This window comes from Fukomys damarensis, unplaced genomic scaffold, assembly GCF_012274545.1.
Source record: "Fukomys damarensis isolate Sample0158 unplaced genomic scaffold, DMR_v1.0_HiC HiC_scaffold_15, whole genome shotgun sequence".
NCBI classification, from domain to species: domain Eukaryota; kingdom Metazoa; phylum Chordata; class Mammalia; order Rodentia; family Bathyergidae; genus Fukomys; species Fukomys damarensis.
In genome coordinates this window covers 42917535-42935991 of record NW_022900927.1, presented here as the reverse complement: position 1 = coordinate 42935991, position 18457 = coordinate 42917535, and the positions used below count along the sequence as shown (strand labels likewise).

At 37.7% G+C, this 18457-nt stretch overlaps 1 long non-coding RNA gene across 1 annotated transcript in view; it reads left to right on the top strand.

Annotated features, from left to right (window-relative positions):
- Positions 1-292: 292 nt before the first annotated feature.
- The window catches only part of LOC104873050, a 62630-nt gene continuing 44465 nt past the window's right edge, over positions 293-18457 (top strand). Inside the window, exons 1-3 of the long non-coding RNA XR_783349.2 lie at positions 293-535; positions 3100-3242; positions 5551-5686. This is a non-coding gene — a long non-coding RNA (uncharacterized LOC104873050). The remainder of the gene's footprint in view (positions 536-3099; positions 3243-5550; positions 5687-18457) is intronic.

Genomic DNA, 18457 nt, shown 5'->3' with positions numbered 1-18457 from the left:
AGAAAAACAAACAAAAATAGGAAACTATTGTATAATGATAAGTAGTTTTTGTAAAGAACAGTTCTGAAGGCCAAACTTAAATTATTTTTATTAGGAGTTTGAGGACAAGACTCAACAAAGGAATTTAATTTCTCCGGTCATCATAGTTGGTGTTTATTTTTCTAGCTTTCCCAAGCTAGGATCTCCAGGCTTTTAAAATATGGAAGCTCCCAGACAAGGCATGTTGCTTAATATAGTTCATGTTTTAAATCTTTTCCAGGGTTCTGAAAGTGGAAAAGCCCAGTTTCTGGGAAACCTTATCAACTAAGAAAGAAAAATAAAAAGGTTCTGATGCTGAGTTTATAGTCAAATTGGTCTTGAGTTTCTAATGCAGCCCTAAGAAGAAGAAATGTTGAGAAAGTGCAGTAATGTAATACACTAATTATTTAAGCTGACCCCTCCACTTTCAGCTATTTGCAATTTGTAATGTGTGGGACTGAGAGCGCTTGAATAACATACTTCAAAGCTGCTGGGGAAGGAAGAAGCCAGGACAAGAGTAAGTAAAGCTGTCAGAACTATAGCCTTTAATTTAGAGTTCTGATTAGGCAATCATGAGTGACATTGTTCCTTTAAGGAAGTTCCCTGTGATTACCTAGTAAGTTCTTAAAAAGGAGGTTCAAGACTAATCTTTCAGGAGTTTCTGGAATGTAGTAGTAACATTTTCCTGAACGAACGTTCAATTTCCCCTCTTGAAAGTCACATGTAAAAGAGTAAATTTAGTTTTCAGTTAAAAGATATGAGAGTCATCACATTTAATTTAGCATATTTTGACTTGTGAAATACCAGTATGAAAGTCACAAAAACATGGAGCAATACTATGTAATTTTACCACTAGTTTACACAGTTCCTTAATGCTCTTGTCTCCTACTTGTGTAGTATCTGTAAAGTCCTTACTTTCCTGAGCCCATGCTAGAAGAGGAATAATAATAGCTTTTATCTGTCTAAAGAAGATGGCTATTTCATACAGTTATTTATAACATTTATGTTAATGATTCTAAATTAGCAAGTGAATTACGGTGTTGGTTAATTTTTCAGGAGCAAATTTAGTGGCAGTATTCTCTTGAATAAGTAACTTTTGATTGCTGCAGCAATACTTTCAGTATTTCTTGGAGGGCAGGGACAAGGGGAAAGAATGAGAACCAAGACCTGTCATGTAGAGGTACAAGATCCCAATGATGAATGTAACTGTACTGTATACCTAAAATGTACCAATAAACTCAATGAGGAAAAGTCTTATTTTCTGTAATATTTTCTTCATATAAAATTTTATGCACTTTATCTAAGTGGTGCCGCAGCATGCCTTGCAAATACAAGTTCCCAAGTTTGATTCCCAGCACCAAAAAGCAAAACAAAACAAAAAATCCCAACAAAAACCCCAAAATTTATGTAATACACTGTAGATATGTTTGAAAAATAACAAAATGAAGGTCCAAGTACTTACAGGCCAGTTCAAAAGTAATATATTTTGTAATATTTATTGAAATTACAAAGATCTTAAAATGATATTCAAACAAAGGGAAACCATTTTATTCTGTTTTGGAGTAAAAGTTCAGTTCTAGTTCAGACAGCTGGTTTTGTTTTTGATTTGAAATAGAATGTAAAAATACTGGCTCAGGTGTAATTGATATTATGTAATTTTAATCATTATTAATAGGAAAATGCCTAGATCAAATAAGCCAACATTCTATTAACACTCATAATATTACATGCACAGATGCCTTAAATATTTGTAAAACAGAGATGTTTGATAAGTTTGAAAAGTTCCCCCCCACTAAGCTTTTCTTTTAAGAGGATAAAAGTTACATGAGTACTATAATCAGAACTAATCATTATAGAAAGGAGATATATGTGTATTTATATGTATGTATATTTCTCTTTCCTGGACTTTCCTGTCATATTTTCCAAACTGTCTATATATTTGTTATTATTATGGAAAAGAATTGTGTTATTTTTGTAAAATATAAATAATTTTTTTGGAGTTTCCATGATGTTTAAAGTTTTCCTAGGTTTATTTGCAGCAGCATTTTTAGGGTACTTCTGCCACCTTGTGCTTCCTGAAATCCATTGCAGTGATTAGCCTAAGATTCAATGTTTCTTTAGTGATAAATTTTACTTCATAATATAGAGGAGAAAGAAGAAACATTTAAAAATACATAAAAGAAAATGTGTGTATGAAATCTTTATCAGGGTCTGGGGGGTTATTAAATCACTAGGAACTTGCAAAGTACTAAAAGAATAAGGATATAGGCTTTAGTGCTAATTTAAATAGAAATTTAAAACATTTTGGTACTTTATATCTTTGCCTGTGTTTAAAATGTATCATTTTCTGCCCAAAATCCTCAAGAAGGTTATACCTAGAAAGCGCTAAGTAATATGTAAAATGAGTTTCTTTAAATGGCTTTCTGTGTTTACATGAACTGCTTTTCTCTTTCCACATTATTGCAGACAACATTCCATTTGTTCATTGCCTCACACTATATTTATGGTCTGCTGCCTTAGGGTTATGCTGAGTTCTAGAAAGGAGAGACTTTACCTGGAACTTTGGCCTCCCTGCTTGACAGTAAACAAGGTTGTTTTGATGGGTTGTCTAAGAAGCTCTCAAATCAGTTTTCTTTTAAGGAATTAATTTAAATACATTGTACTTTGAAATGATATTTAAGGAACTATGAATGCAAGTGACATATTTGCAAGTGGCAAACTCCTGTTTCTGGGATGACAGTGAAGTTCCTATCTCACCAATCCTAAGGCCTAGTTTACTCACCTTCGTAGTCATGCTTGCATTGAGGTATTCTGGTTGCAACTACAGAATTATGATCCTACAGAGTCTGCATGCTACAGAAACTATTGAGCAACTACATGGCAGGCCTCATACAAGGCTTTTTATATACATAATCACATGTAATCCCCAGCATAGAATTGAAATGTATATTGACTTCCTTATTTCACATTTGAGGTAACTATTACAGATTGTGGTTATTAAGCTTGAAAATTATGGTTGAAATATGAACGTAAATGTTTCTGTCCCTTAAGTGTGCTTTTTTTTTTTTTTTTTTTCTTGAGACAAGGACTCTGTGTAGCCCAGGCTGTCCTAGAACTCATGACCCTACCACCACAGCTTCCCAACTACAGGAGATACTGGGATGTTTGACTGCTCAGCATCAGTTCCATATGCCTTATAGAATATAATCTTCCTGTGGCAAACGGTGAGGATCTTATAGTCATGATGATCTGAAAAGGAAACTCCAGCCTAGAAAGGATTGAGTACAGTGCGTGGACCAAAAAGCATCACCACCACCTCCTACAGAAACCATGTCTTGCTTCACAGGGGAGCCTGATGATGCTGTGGTTGGCAGAGCATTACAGGGAGCTTGGAAGCAAGCTTTCTAGTCGTCCCTATTTGGTCACTTCTGAATCAGTTCAATAATCTAACAAATCACAAAATGTCCATCTTTGCTCCACCTCCAGTCCTCTCTCCACACTGTTTAGAACAGCATTTCTGAAAAACAACTCAGATCTCACTCATATCCATTAATTCTTCCAAGGGTTTCCTGTTGTTAGGATAAAGTCCAAACTCTTTGACATAGCTTGCTAGCTCCTCTATCCATTGCTTGAGGCAAATGCTGTTTCAGCCTACAGAGTCTACTTCCTGTTTCCCCAGTGCACTGTGAGCTTCCCCTCAGTGCTGCTGTGTTCTGCTACTTGTTTAGCGTTGATCCATCCTTTGTCCCTCCCACTCCCACTCATTTTTAATACTCTCTGCTAAAGTCAGTTCTTTTAAGAACCTCTTCAAACCTAGGTTCTACATGCCAAATGTGTAGAATGATGTTCTAATTCAACAGTCATACTGTTATTACCTTGTTTTGCTAAGATACACGTCACACACCATAAAAGTCACTTTTAAATGTATACAACTTAGTAGTTTTGAGTACGTTCCAAGGATTGTGCAACCATCACCAATATATAATTTCAGAACATTTTCATTGCCCCTTAAGAAACATGACACATCTGTTGACTGCCCCCTGGTATTGCTTTCCCAATTCCCTGACAACTGCTAATCTACCTTCTGTCTCTGTGGATTTGCTCGGCCTATTAACTTCATATACACAGAATCATATGATATGTATCTTTTGCCTGGCCCCTTTCATTAAGCATAATGTTTTAAAGGCTCATCCATGTTGTAACGTGTCAATACTTAATTATTTTTATAGCTAAGTGGTATTCTATAATGTTTGTGTACCACATTTTATTTATCCATTTGATGGACATCTGGGTTGTTTCCACTTTGGGGTCCTTTGTTATTGTTTTGTTTTTTTGAGACAGAGTCTCGCTATGTAGTTCAGGCTGGCCTTGAACTTGTGGCAATCTTCCTGCCTCAGCCTCCCAAGTACTGGAATTACAGTCATGCATTACCATGTCCCACTCCACTTTTTGACTATTATGAATAAGACTCTTTTTTTGAGACAGTTTCACTTACTAGTTCAGACTGGCCTTGAACTTACTATGTAGCCTAGGCTCTCCTCTAACTCTCAGCAGTCTTTGTGCCTCAGCCTCTGGAGTGCTGGGATTACCACATCTGGCAGTGAGTAATACTTCTGAGAAAACTTGAGTATACATTGTTTCCACTTCTCTTAGGTGGACACCAGAGAATGGAATTGCTGGGTTACAGTGTACTATATCTGTACCCTTAATAAGCAGCCCCCTTATTTTTCATTCACACTAATAATGTGTTAGCATTCTAATTGTTTTCTGTAGACACTGACACTTTCCTTTATTCTTATTTCCTTTATTCTTTATTTTCTTTTTCCTTTTTTGATGATAACCACTCTAATAGGTTAGAATTGCTTTTTTTACTGGTTTGTTTCTTCTATAATTCTAAGCTTTGTAATGGCAAGGGCTATACTAGATCTTAGTCATTTCTATACTTTATTACCCAAGACATTGTTACAGGCACTCAATAAATATCTGTAGAATGGGTGAGAAGACTTAAAGCTCTCCTAGTTGCTTTGCTTCTATAAATCCAGGACTTGCAATAGAAAAAGATGTTCTAGCTGCTAGTCCACAACACCTTTCACCTGAGTGCTATAGGATTTTAATAACCATACTAAGTATATGGTTTCCTGGCTATAATGGTCTTACTGAGAAGTTCTCTGTACGGAGGTTGGCATGAGTCCTCATTTAACTAACTCAAAATGGAGGAGAACATACTCAACTCTGCTGGTATTTAAATCTGTGATTCTGGGAGTCTTTCTATTCCAAACACATTTTCTGAGAGCATGTGAACATTGCCTAATGAGAAAGCCATTCATTTTGAATGAAAGTGGAGAAGAAAAAAGCAAAACAAAAGTTCCTTTACTGGAAACAGATGGGCCACATCAATTATACATTCAGAATAATACAGATTGAAGCCAAGTTGTCTTGTACTGAAACAACTCTATTTAGCCAAGTTAGAAATGGGATCTCATATAAGTGTTTAACCTTTATTTTATAGCTTTTTGTTTTTATTTGTCCCAGGGTGCCAATCTTTTATTTGTAGAGGTGATCTGGAAGAGAAGAAGTGCTTAATCCTCTATTTCTTGGGGCACAACCCTATAACCAGAGTGGCATTAAGAGAAAAGACCACCTTGGAAGTTCCTGAGGTTGTGAGTAGGTGAGTGAGGGCCAGAGCTGGCACCGCCCTTTGTTAACATTCCACCTAGTCAGGTCACCTTCCATAGCATTTGCTTCTGCTTGTTGTGCACCTTCTCTGCCACACTTTTGTTCTTGCTTGTTTTTCTGTACTTTTTCCTGCTGTGAAACATTGTTAACTCAGCCCTGCGAATCTGCTATTGAACTGTAATCGTTAAAGTTTGTGAACGGTTTTCTGCTACATCTTCCCCCTAATAATGCACTTTTGCTGAGCTACAATACCCACCTGACTGGTTTCAGTAAACATTTCCTCTCCTATTTTTTCCATTTGAAACATAATGGACCCTTCACTTACAGACTCCATTAATTCCCAAAGGCTGTTTAGTTGTAAGTCAATACAGCTGAGATCTGGACATTTACCTGGGTACATGCTATAGATATCAAAAGGCAGATGAATCTTCCATTAATCTAATTAACCAAAGTTGTTCATATGTCATTCTGGTTGTAACTTGAGGGTCCACTGTATATGCACCTGACGCTTTGAAGGGAGAGGATAGAAAAGAAGAGAGACCTTTGGGAAAGCCTTAGGTAAATAATACTGACCTTGTGTAAAGAGTTAATGTTATTATAAAGTGGTGAAAATACAAGATAAAAGAAACATAGTTATCATTGTCCACATATGGTCCGTTTGAACTCTGGATGGTATTTCAGCACTGTAGGAAAATTCCAGAAATCTGCCTACAAATATTTTCCTCACCTTATCTGTCTCTGCTGATAAACTGTGGGTAAACTTGATATTAGCAAATATCAGTTGTTTGAAGAAATACAGCTCCAGTGCTAGGGCAGAAAAATCCTAGTCTATAAAAAGCCTGTTTTATTCTTTCCCTTTAATACTTCCTCATTTCCAATTTCACTTTGGTCTCCAGTCAGTCAGCTGATTTACAAGGTTTCTTGAAATACTAATCTCACCAAAATCAGATGCTAGTCTGCACCTGTGCTGTCTCTGCCTAAGGAGCCATAAGCTGAACTCATAGGAAGGGAAATTCTGCCCCCAAAGCCCAAGGCTTCTAGAAACTTTGCTTTCCTCAGTACACCAACTAGATCACATTCGCTGGCTCCAGTTCATACCACAGTGCCTTAAGCCAAGAGAAACACGCAGCTCTCTGTCCCCATGGTTTGTGTATATGACTAATTGACTGACAGCTTTTGTCCAGCTGGACATCCTGCTTTTGACCAAACCAAATACTAATTTAAATACGGAAACAGAAACAGAATCTTGTACAAATAGTGTGTGCTGGATTATTTAACTCTGTATTTCTTTGCAAGGTTACTTTTTGGTGTAGCATTTGAGAGAAATTCCAAAATTCAGGCAGAAATGCAGGTTTAAATTGTGGATTCTAAATTGTGCTACACAACAGTTAAAATTATTCCAGTTTTACCAGGAGCTTTGTTGCAGTCCATGCCATGTATTGCTGTGATGCACATCTAGGTGTGTTCACCCTAAGTTCACTTATTTACAATGAGAATTGAGGGCTGGGGATTTGGTTCAGTGGTTCTGCCGCCTGCCTTGCAAGTGCAAGGTCCCTAGTTTGATCCCCAATACCAAAAAAAAAAAAAAAAAAAAAAAAGGAGGGAGAGAGAGAGAATGAGAATTGAAGGAAGAGTCTTGAAACAAAGGAAATCAGGAGCATTTAAGGGATCAGTGATGACATTGCCCTCTAGTGGTTCGTCTGTGGTTTTAAGTGCGGGGCCTGTGTAGTTCAGTTCTCCAGTGTATCCAATCTCCCAGTCTTTGAGAGAGAACAAAGAAAGAGAGGAAGGCAAGGGAAAGAAGGAAGGAGAAAGGGAAAAGAGGTTTCTTGCTAGTGTAATGACTGAATTTCTAATAGCTGGTCTTTCTGAGCTGGCTTTTGAGATTTCAGTGAAAACACACCCCACACCCACCCCTGATTTCCAACAAATTATTCTAGCTAAAAAATCTTTATTTAGGATGTGTGCTAGGGCCCTACATTCTTTTCCAGCCTATACAATTTTGCCCCAGCCTCCCCGCTCCCTTCCCATCCCGTTCTTGGTGAGAGTCACCACAGTGAGAGTCCTGGAACCTTGGTCAGCTTCTGTGGACCTTCCTGGGCTTGCAACTTGCACCCTTCTTTGTGTTTCTTTCAGGCCTTTCACACTGCCTTTGACACTTAACTTTCAGCTAGCTTCCCACAGAAGGAGGCTCAGTTCCTCAGGTGCCTGAGGGCAAGACTGTTTAGAGAGCATTCTCAGCCTAAGGGAATGGCAGGAATGCTGAGAATTTCAGGAACTACATTTCAGACCCATTGAAAGAGTTTTTGCCCAGAGGGTGGGAGGGGGAGTCTTCAAAAACACCTCTAATCTTAATTACCTAAGGAATTGGTGCCCTAGCCCACACTGCTCTGGAATCCTCCCAGTCTTGTCCACCTGGACAAGGGGACCTCTAGGAAAGGTGGTTGATTGTGTGGCAAACTATAGATATGTGAAATTAATTTGGCTGTAAGTCTTGGATTTGAGTTACTTATAATAATATTTAAGTTTCAGTGAACATAATTGATAAAGTCAGAAAACTATATAGCTATTTGTGGTCCATCTTTCAGTGTTGAATTATCGGGTCCTATATCTGAGTTTGGTGCATCCTGGAACTTCATGGAGTTATTTTTCATTACAGAAAATGGGAGAATACCTACAGTTTAACTTCAAATTACTAGTCTCATTCTTGATTTACAGTAAAATTTTTAATTTGGTTATATTTGAATTTACTTGTAACCCACAATTATAAGGACTACTATCAGATCAGATCAAATCCACACCATAGCTGGGCATAGCCTGTAATCACAGCACTTGGGAGGGTAAAGCAGAAGGATTAGGAGTTTGTGGGTAGCGTGAACTATATTGTGAGGTCCTGCACCCCATCATTACCCCAACAGTCTTGTGACAAATAGAAGAATTTCACATCATGAACATGATTTGGTTGGTCCATACGTAGAATGGTAATGTGAAGCCCCTGTTTTAAATTATTTTTTTTTACCTATTACCCTGAGGCATGTCTGGCTCTTGATGGAGACTTACTGTTACCTCTTACACAGCAACGACTGCACTCTCCCACTCTGCTCCACTTTTTGTTTCCATAAAAATCTCCTTGGAAATATAAATGTGTTATGACAGGGAATGCTCACACTGAAGAACTGCAAGCATTAACATGTATAAACAGATTTGTGAGAATCCTTGTATTAGGGTGTAAACATGAAAGGTTATAATTTTTCCCATAAATGCTACCAATTGTGCTCTGTCAAAACGCTTTGCCTGCTGGATTATAAGCTCCCTTAGTGATGTCTCAGACCAGTTTGTAACTTATGTCACTCTCAGTTTTTTTAAACATTCCCATCAAAATCTTAAGACTAAGTAGAGTTCATTTTAAAAGTTTAAAATCATTTTTGATTCAAAGATGTCCCTTCCACCCCCCACCAAGACTAGGGTGGAGGTCTGGTCTGTTCTCTCACCTGATAACTCCCTTTCCCATAGTTATCCTGTGGTGAATCCTACCTCTTATATTGCTTCTAGGGAGATTGCCTTGTACTCACACTTGTCTGTATAGGTGTGGCTGCTGGTCTGGCCAACACTAATATTCTTTGGTTGATTCTCTGTGGTAGGAGTCTGAATATTATCCTTTCCTTAGATGCAGGTGGTGCTTCTTCAGTGGGCTGTACAGACCACCTCTGGCCAGGCTCTTCAGTGGTGGCGAACCTATGACATGCGCCACAGTAGGCTGTTTATTATCACTGAAAGCACTAAAAGGCTCACCATCACTGCTGTAGGTAGAGATCACTCTATTCTTGCTCACATCCTAGAGCACTGCTCAATGGGAAAGCAGAGTGGCTTAGTTCAGCCACCTTCTTTGGAGTCTGTCAAAGCTAAGGGAAAGTTTTATTCTTGGTACTCCAAAGAAGACCAATGAAGCTTGCTTTCTGCCACTTCCTCCTATTTTCGGATCTCTGTGCCACTTCTTCCAGTCTCCCCAGGATCACCTGCTACTTAGTTCAGTGATTTTGCAGCTTTCAGACCAGAGTTGATTACCGGCCCTCAGGTTAGTTGTGGTGTTAGAAGACAACATTGTTCAGTCTCATTTTTCTCCAACCCTTTTTAGACAGGGTCTTTCTAAGTCACTAAGTTCCCCACACTGGGCTTGGATTTGCAATCTTCTTGCCTCAGTCTCCCAAGAGTGCTAGAATTACAAGCATGAACCATCCAGCTTTAGTCTCAATCTTATTTTACAATGGGAGGTATAGTTGTCACTCTGTAAAATGCTTTCCTTCAAGAGGTATTTTGTCCAACTCTTCCTCTTTCATCAGAGAAGTGGATCTGTTGAATTGTCAGTCTCCAATGCCTGCATGATGTCAGTCCCCTAGTTTTGTAAATTCTTCAAACGTAGAATATGAGGGAGAGTTTTATTCTTAGCTATACTACTTCCCTGGCAATTTCTAGTGTTTACACCCCAGAAAGAGTGAATTAGCCATTCTAAGCATTTTTTTATTAGATTCAGTTGATCTAGAAATAAGGATCTTGGTGAACAGTGAAAGTTAAGAACTTTATCTGGCCAATGGAGGGCAACCCAGGTCCGTTAGGAAAAACATGTTTCTTAAGGCACAGCAGAAGAAAGCAGGGCCCTAGAAGAGTAGTTTAGGGGAATAAAAATTGAGGAGGGGATCTTTGGTTCATTCAGTTTCCTTCCAAATTTTTCATTCTAATCATGTTGCTTTTCCTAACTGTGAAATACCCAATCCTATTCTTGGGGGAAAATTACTAGGATTTTTTACTCTTGAACTTTTTTGTAACACTGCCAGATTGGGCTACCCAACCAGTGACTGTGACTTATTTTAAACACTGTCCTTGCCTTACAGTAGGGAGTAGAGATTAGATTTCTGCAATTAGTTATCCTACAAGCAGCTGCTGTCTTTAATAGGCTTAGCTCTTAGCTATGAGAAGAATGTTGCTTTCTCCTATGTCACTTCCAGTCTCTCTATGAGATCTAAATCTTTTTCCCTTTTCTAGGCCTTCTTTCTCACTTGGTACAAATAGTACCTGCTTCCTTATAGTAAGCCCACCAACCAGGTGCTTTACCCCAAACTCCAAGAGAAGAAGTGCAGTGTTTTGCACGCATGTGTGCACATGCATGTTCTTAAGCCACCTGCATTTTAAATAGATGGAATTTTTGGTCATGTACTTGAATTTAGACACCCAAATTGAATGAAGAGTTTAGTCATTATGACAAAGCTGACTGGAAATGCATTTCTACTTTTATTTCATTTGCAATAGCTTTTCAGGTCTCTTCAGATCCTCTGAAATCATGATATGCCTCCAGCTATATCACATTGATTAATTCTCCCTGTATGCAGTGATGTGTGTTTAGAAGACCTTTCATAAAATCCAAGGGCTTTTACTAGTCTCTCATATGTAAGGAACACTTTCATTTCCTTGAAGGTGCTACAGGTAGAATACAACAGGCATTTGAAGTTTTCCTGTGATACTCTTGTTCCTTTTAGCAGGTGCAGCACCATCATTTAAACAACTTTTGCCAGCTATTATTGGTCAGAACTGTTTGCTAGAACAAAAATAAATAGACTATGTGGAGAGAGACCATACAGAGTTAACAAGACACTTAGGTTAGCATGGTAGAGCCCTTAGTGGCTAAGACACTAAATATAGTGCCATCTATAGCACTCGGTGCTGAAGAGAAAATCTGTATTTAGCAGTTACAGGAAAAATACATACAAACTGATTTATAAAGTATTTTTGGAAAATGATTCAAACAAATATGCTTAAAGGAATAGATACAAAAAGGAATGGCACTAGATGTGCATATCTATTGGATGGTACTATAGTGAATTAATTTGCAGTACCTGCTCTACTTGGCCATGTCTTCTTCCTCAGTCCTTGCCACAAAAAATGGGTTTAGGTGGCCAGGTTTGTACCATGGAACCTACATCTTTGGTCCCACACGTTATGCCAGGAATGTGGACACCTGACCTAAATGAAGTTAGTTAGACTTTCTTTTTTAGTTTCCTAATTACCCAGAAACTATACTCATGTGGTGTTGAGTTGAACCTAGTACCCTAAATGAGTATCAGGATTATTTTTGGCTTTGAAGGAAAAAAAGTAAAAAGTGAAATTGAAATGGAAATTCATTTTCTCTCATAAATATAGGCAGCCCAAGCTTGTATTGCAAGCCATATTATGGTTAGCTGGCACTCAGGCCCATTCTGTCTTATTGCTCTGCCATCTTCAACATGTAGTGATACGATGGTAAACTGGTGCTCTGAAAGGGGTATGTGTGTGTGTGCAAATTAGTATTTGCCTAATTTCCATGGTGGAAATAATCCTACCATGGCCACTTACAAGCTATAATGGTTTCATAACCAGCTTGCAAAATTCCCAAATTCCCAAATGTTTAATGGTCTGCTCTCTCAACCCCTTAAGAATCAATTCTAATACACTTCTGCTTCTATTTCATGACCCAGGATGGCTGCTCTAGCTTCAGACCTGAAAGCTGTGCTTTAACCAATAGAAAGAAAATATTGAGAAGAAAAGAGCAAATTCCTTCCCTTTTTAGGATGTCTTCCAGAAGTTGTGCACAGCTCTTCCACTTAACTCCCATTTGTCAGAATTTAAACACATGAGCACATCAAAGCAAGAAGTGTATTTTTAAATTTTGGTTGCCATTTGCCTACCTAAAATTTGGATATTCTTTTACCAAAAAGGAGGCAAATAAATTTAGAGGAAAATTAGCAATCTCTATTACTAACAGTAACATCAGTTCCATTTAAATGTCCAAATTACTTGAGTCAGAAGCTCAAGTTAAAAAGTTAGTTTTCATGCAGGGATGAATTTAAGTGGATTGGTAGGAATCATGAATATGCAGCTTGGATAGAAGAACATTGGATAGCTGTCTTTTATTTAAATTTTAGTGTGACTATTAATACTACCTCCTTCCTCTCCTGAAGTCTAAGCCAGTTGACAGATAATTAAGTCAGGCAAATTGAAATAAAATGTTCACATTGTTAGTGATTAAGCTGTTTAGAGAAATTTAGTCTTACTGCAACAAGAGATTTAGTAACTTCAATTTAGGAATAAACATACGTGTCTAATCTAAGTGCAGCCCCACCCTTGATTTTACCTGCTCTGACCCCCCTCCCCAAAGAGAAGAGAGGACCGGGCTGCCCTAAATGTGTAGCTTTTAGATTCACCAATCAGGTGATTGATTGAAGGGTAAGGAGACAAGGTATGTCCATCAATGTTGGAATGTGAGAAACAAGTTCTCTTGTGTAACCCGTAAGACCTTTCAAACCTGTTGAGGTTTAACTAATCATACTGCTATTGGGTTACATAAAATCCTTCTAAATCCTTAGCCCTATCTTCACTTCCTTAAATTAATACAGATTTAAACAATAACAACAAAAACCAGCCCCTAAGACAAATGTAATTAAAGGCTACATTATATGGGTTAGGCACTTTATGCTAAAGGAATTCATGAGAATTTTTTATGAGAGGGTTCGACCAAAGGATTTTCCATACAAGCAGTAGAACTTGAACCTGTTCGGAAAGTCTGGGCAAACTTTTTTTTTTTTTTGGTGGGGGCGTACTGAGGATCAAACTCAGGATTTTGCACTTGTGACGTAGGTGGTGGCACCGCTGAGCTAAATCCCTGGCCTGGGCAAACTTTTTGATGGGGTTAGGGGCTGGAAAGTGTGGCAGTCAAATGGAACATCATGGGTGTAATGAAAAAGGAGAAGTGGGCATGGTATGATTAAGGCATAGGAGAAGACTGCAGAGGCCCCAGCTGAGGGGCCTGTGGAGAGCAGTGGGTATAGGGCCAGATAGGTAGCCTGGGATCAAAGTTTGTTGAACTCTTAACAGGAGCGTAGAGTTGGTAGAGAAGCGTGAAGCTAGTGACAAAATATGTTTTCCACAGATTATTCTGGAAGTGTTACTCCCCTGTCTTCTTACTTGCATGGGCCAACAGTCCCTTTTTTGTTTAATCCAGTTAAACTAAATAGCCCTGTCTAATACACACCATAAATAGGGTACAGAGCAGTAATTCTCAAACTTTTGGATGTGCTACAGTTAATGAGAGGACTTCTTAAAGTGCAGGTTCCTGGGACCTACCTCTGTAGTTTCTGATGCAGTCCATCTGGTATGGGATTCCAGAATTTTCAATTTTAACTTTGGGAGGCTGAGGCAGAAAGATTGCAATTCAACTTCCTCCTGAGCAACTTAGTGAGAGCTTGCCTCAAAATAAAAACTAAAAGGGGGTGAGGATGCAGCTCAGTGGCAGAACACTCAGCAATTAAAAAAACATTTTTTTAGAAGGTTCAAGGTCTAGGTGATGCTGATGGTGCTCCTTCTAGGACCACACTTTGGGAGTCACTGAGATTAGCATCGGCCTGAGGTGAATCCTGTCTAGTTTTGCATGAGTGAATGGAACAAAATGAATTCCCTTAATAATAAAATAATAAATTAGATGAAATGGTCTTTGAGATCTTTTTGAGTCTGCTTCTGTGATTCTAAGCTACAAAATGTCCCATTTACATTTGTCCATATAATAAAAATCTCAAGTGTTAACTGAGACTACTTTTAACCTGTTTCAATGTATTCATTTTATACAAGTGAATAACTACATAGGTGGGGATACAAGACTAGACCTAGATACTTGCCTCAAAAAGAAAGGCCCTTAGTGTAGGTCATCTATATTTCCACACTGAAGAAAAAAAAAAGGTAGTTGCTAATTCAAATCTTGGCTGTAATATTTTAAAAGATAGAAAGAAGAGGCATTTTTTTTTTCTCATGGAAACGTAGTTGCCCCAGCACTGGAAGTTTTGGGGAATATTTACCCACATATTAGAAATTGTCAGCCTTAAGAAAATATTTACTGTTTATAATTGTCCAAAGTAACTAGCTCTGTAGATGGCTATCCAGAAGGGCCAAGGCTTCCTAGTGAGCTCAGACTCTCAGCCCAGAGGACCAGGAGGGTGATCTAGTCATAGAAGGAAGGACAACTGTTAACATGCACAGCAGCAGCAAAGCTCCTAGTGATAACTGACCCACGTCCCAGTAGCTGAGTGAAGGCTGGACCAGGCACAGACCACTGCTGGCAGCCTGAGAGAGAATGCTAGTAGACTCAGGGATTTCCTGAATTTTATTTTGAGTGATCCTGCATTATTTCCATACAATTCTGTCTAAACCCATTTGACTGTAAATTGTTTTGAAGTTGGGTGTATCTTATCATTCTCTCTCACACACTGAATATCAGTAATATTCTCAATACATGTATCTGTTCTAAACAGCAAAGTTCATAATACCTAAGATAGAATCTTCTGGAGGGGAAAGGTGAATCAGAATCCATACTACTAACATAAGCCCTTTTATTCCACCTTGCATTGTTTATTTTGACCCTGTTGCTTACAGTGGCCTTTAATAAATTTATTGTCAAATTCTTACTCATTCAGAACCAAGTTCACAGTTGTTGCCTCCTCTGTACAGTTTTCCCCTTTTTGTACTGTCAGCCCTCTGAATATTCGTGTAATTATCCCATGAATGGAAAATTAATTGTTCACATATGTGAACTATGAACTCCTGGAGGGAAGAGTCTATTTTTAAAACTTAACTGAATTGACAGGCACTGTGTAGGCAAAGCAGGTAGTTCCTGTGCAGTAGTTTCACAGGTTCAGAGAAGACTTCCCCAGTTTCCCTACGTGTTCTCTTGTTCTTGAAAACATAGTGTATTTCAAAGCTCTTATTCTTATTTGTTCCTTTTTCTCCTTGAGAAAGGTCATCCTTGATGCTTCTAGAAGACATTTATTTTAGAGCTAAGTAATTTGGATTTCTTGCTTTGAGGCCATTTTGATAGGAAGAGAATTTAAGGGCTAAAGAGGGCCAGAAACTTGAGGGAGAGAGGAGATAAAGGATTTATCTGGGGTCACCAAAGAGAAACTTTGCTTAGTTCCTAATTTCACTGATTAGGTGTTGAAGCTTTCTAATGAGCTAGTCCAGTGAGCAACCCAGTATGCAGTGCAGCTCAAATTCAACTGATGGGGGCTAGAGAAGAAAAGAATAGTATTGTTTCCATCAGTATTATGTTGAAACTGGGTCTGAGATGGTTTTCGAGTCTTCGATAGTAAAGAGGTGAAGCTGTGGAGTTGTTCCTAGAACTGCAATGTGTTAAATCTTTAAAAATGTTAAGATTGTATTTCTGGCTTTTCTAGGAGAGATCATTGACTCAATTCTGCATCTGATCTCTTAGTTGAGGCCAGTTGCACATTGATGAGATCTTGATTCCTTATTGCATATCACTATTGGCAGCTTCAAAAAGAGTCTTTTTCCATAGGCAAGGGTCAAGAGATAGTATTTACTGAAAAATATTCTTTTTATTTTTAGAAAAGATAGTGCTGCCTCTGTTAGTTTTCGTGGCTGAATTTCTCCACATCTAGATACAGAAAATCATTTGCTTTTAATTGTCTAATTTCTGGGTCTGACCAGAATGAATTCTTTGTTTTGCATTTGTGACTTTTAGACAAATCACAGTATCTCCTGACAAAGATGAACTGCTTAAGAGAGAAAATTGCAAAACAGTTTCAAGGCTTCTATGGAAAAAGGTGGGAAGATGAGAAAGAGAACAAATCAGTCATAAAATACTTAATGGACCTTGATTCATATTTAATTTTTGGAGATTACCGTATCTAATCTAAATAAGAATAAAATACACTTAATTATTCTGACATTTTTACATACTATAATTTCTTCTTCATAGCTTCCGAAGTTTTCTCAGTGGCCATGCGGGAAACAAACGTGCATTATATTGCTTGTCTTCCTTATTTTTCCACAGAGTGGAGCTGTAACTGCACCAAGATGAAACAGACAGGTTTCTAAAGATGAAATATTGAGTAAATGATGGTGAGAATTGATTAGAAGTTTCTGTTTATCAATTGTCAGGAGAAAGGAAATAACTCATACAGTTTAGTCTAAGGATCTCAGGGTGATGAAATCAGACTTTTAGATCTTAATCCAGTGGGAATGAAAGATGAATGACCTATATTGTCTAACCATGACAAGTCATTCTTTTACTTTGAGGTACAAATCTTATCACAGAGTGATCTGAAATATTTCTTTCAAAGACATAACTTGTTTGTTTTTTCAAAATAGTGCCTTCCAGGAGTACTAATTCTCATAGCACACTCACATGTAGTATTTGAAAATGGAGATTCTTTTGAATGAGCACTCAACTATTTACTTATGCAGATACTTAATATTTACTAATATATACTCTATTCCAGTAACTGTTCTAGTTTGTGAGAACAGATCAGAGGATGAATCAAATGAATCCTTGTCCTTATGGAGCTTTTATATTTATTGCAAGTACAACCATGGAAAAGATAAAATGGGTGAAGTGTTATAGATCGACACAAGACATAATTAAGGTCTGAATGTGGGGAGAAAACCATACATTTGACAGATTCGAAGGGGTGGGGACTAAGTTCAATATACTTGAGAGAGTCTAAGGCCAGTAGATCAAGCTATGCTGAACAAGGGAGACAGGGAACTGGAGCTGAAGAGGAGGGCAGTGGCTGGGCTGATGAGGTTTTATACACCATGGCGAGGAGCCTAGAGTTTCTTCAAGTTGAATGAGGAAGTCATCAAGTGTTCCATGCAGGAAAGAGATTAGGTCCAATGTAATTAGGAAAATGAATTTGCTGTGAACAAGATGGAAAAATGGTGGCAAGTATAGTAGCAGATCTGTTAGTTGACTTAAAATAGGATGTGAGAGTGAGGGTGCCGTACAGTTGGTTTAGAGATAGTTATTGTAGCCAAAATTATTAGGATTTATAAATGGACTGGATATGGAATGTGAAAGAAAGAACCAGGGATGACAACTAAAGAATATTTTTATCTGACCAATGAGTAAATGGTGCTACTATCAGCTAAGGCTTCTTCTGGTGGTATTGGAGAAAAGGGAGATTTTACAAGGACAGCATTCTCTATAGAATTATTTTCATATTTGTATAAAAGCATAACTCATTCTGTTCTAAACTACTCCACTGATGTAACTGGAAAGATTCATAATACTTTTAGGTAGTGATATCTGCTGGGAAAACTAGGTTGTTTCCCAGTACTCAGGATCCTATAATCTGTGGGCTGCATGATACATTAATACCATGTGGTTTCTATAGTGAGATCTTTTTCTTTGCAGACTAAAGTGGTACTAAGGATGTGAGTTAAGATTCTAATCAATTCCCTAGTCAGTAGATGACTGGATTACAGTTTTATTTTCAATCAAGTTGTTTTCTTAGTTGGCTCCAGGGACTTTTAGAATGTTAAGTGGATGATAAAAATTAGTCTTAAGGATAAGAAAGTAAACACAAGTAAATCCATCACTTTCTTGAGTTCAACAACCCCCACTGAATAGACCATGTCCACATGCCTAATTTTGTTGTTTGTTTAGATAGATAAATAATCTTTATTCCTGTGAGTATGGATGAATTTTTTTTCTCTTGTGGATATGAAATAGAAAATTTTGAAACAGCACTGGGTAGAATCATATAAGAATAATGTTTTGTTTCTTAATTTATTCATTTAGTCAATAATTATCTACTATTTTTAATTATCTACTACTTTCTTAGCCTGTCTGGATACAAAGATTTATATAGTTTATTATTTTTCCTAGCAATTATTTTAACCTCTTTTCATAGTTAAAATGAGGAATAGCATACTAGTTTAGTTTGAT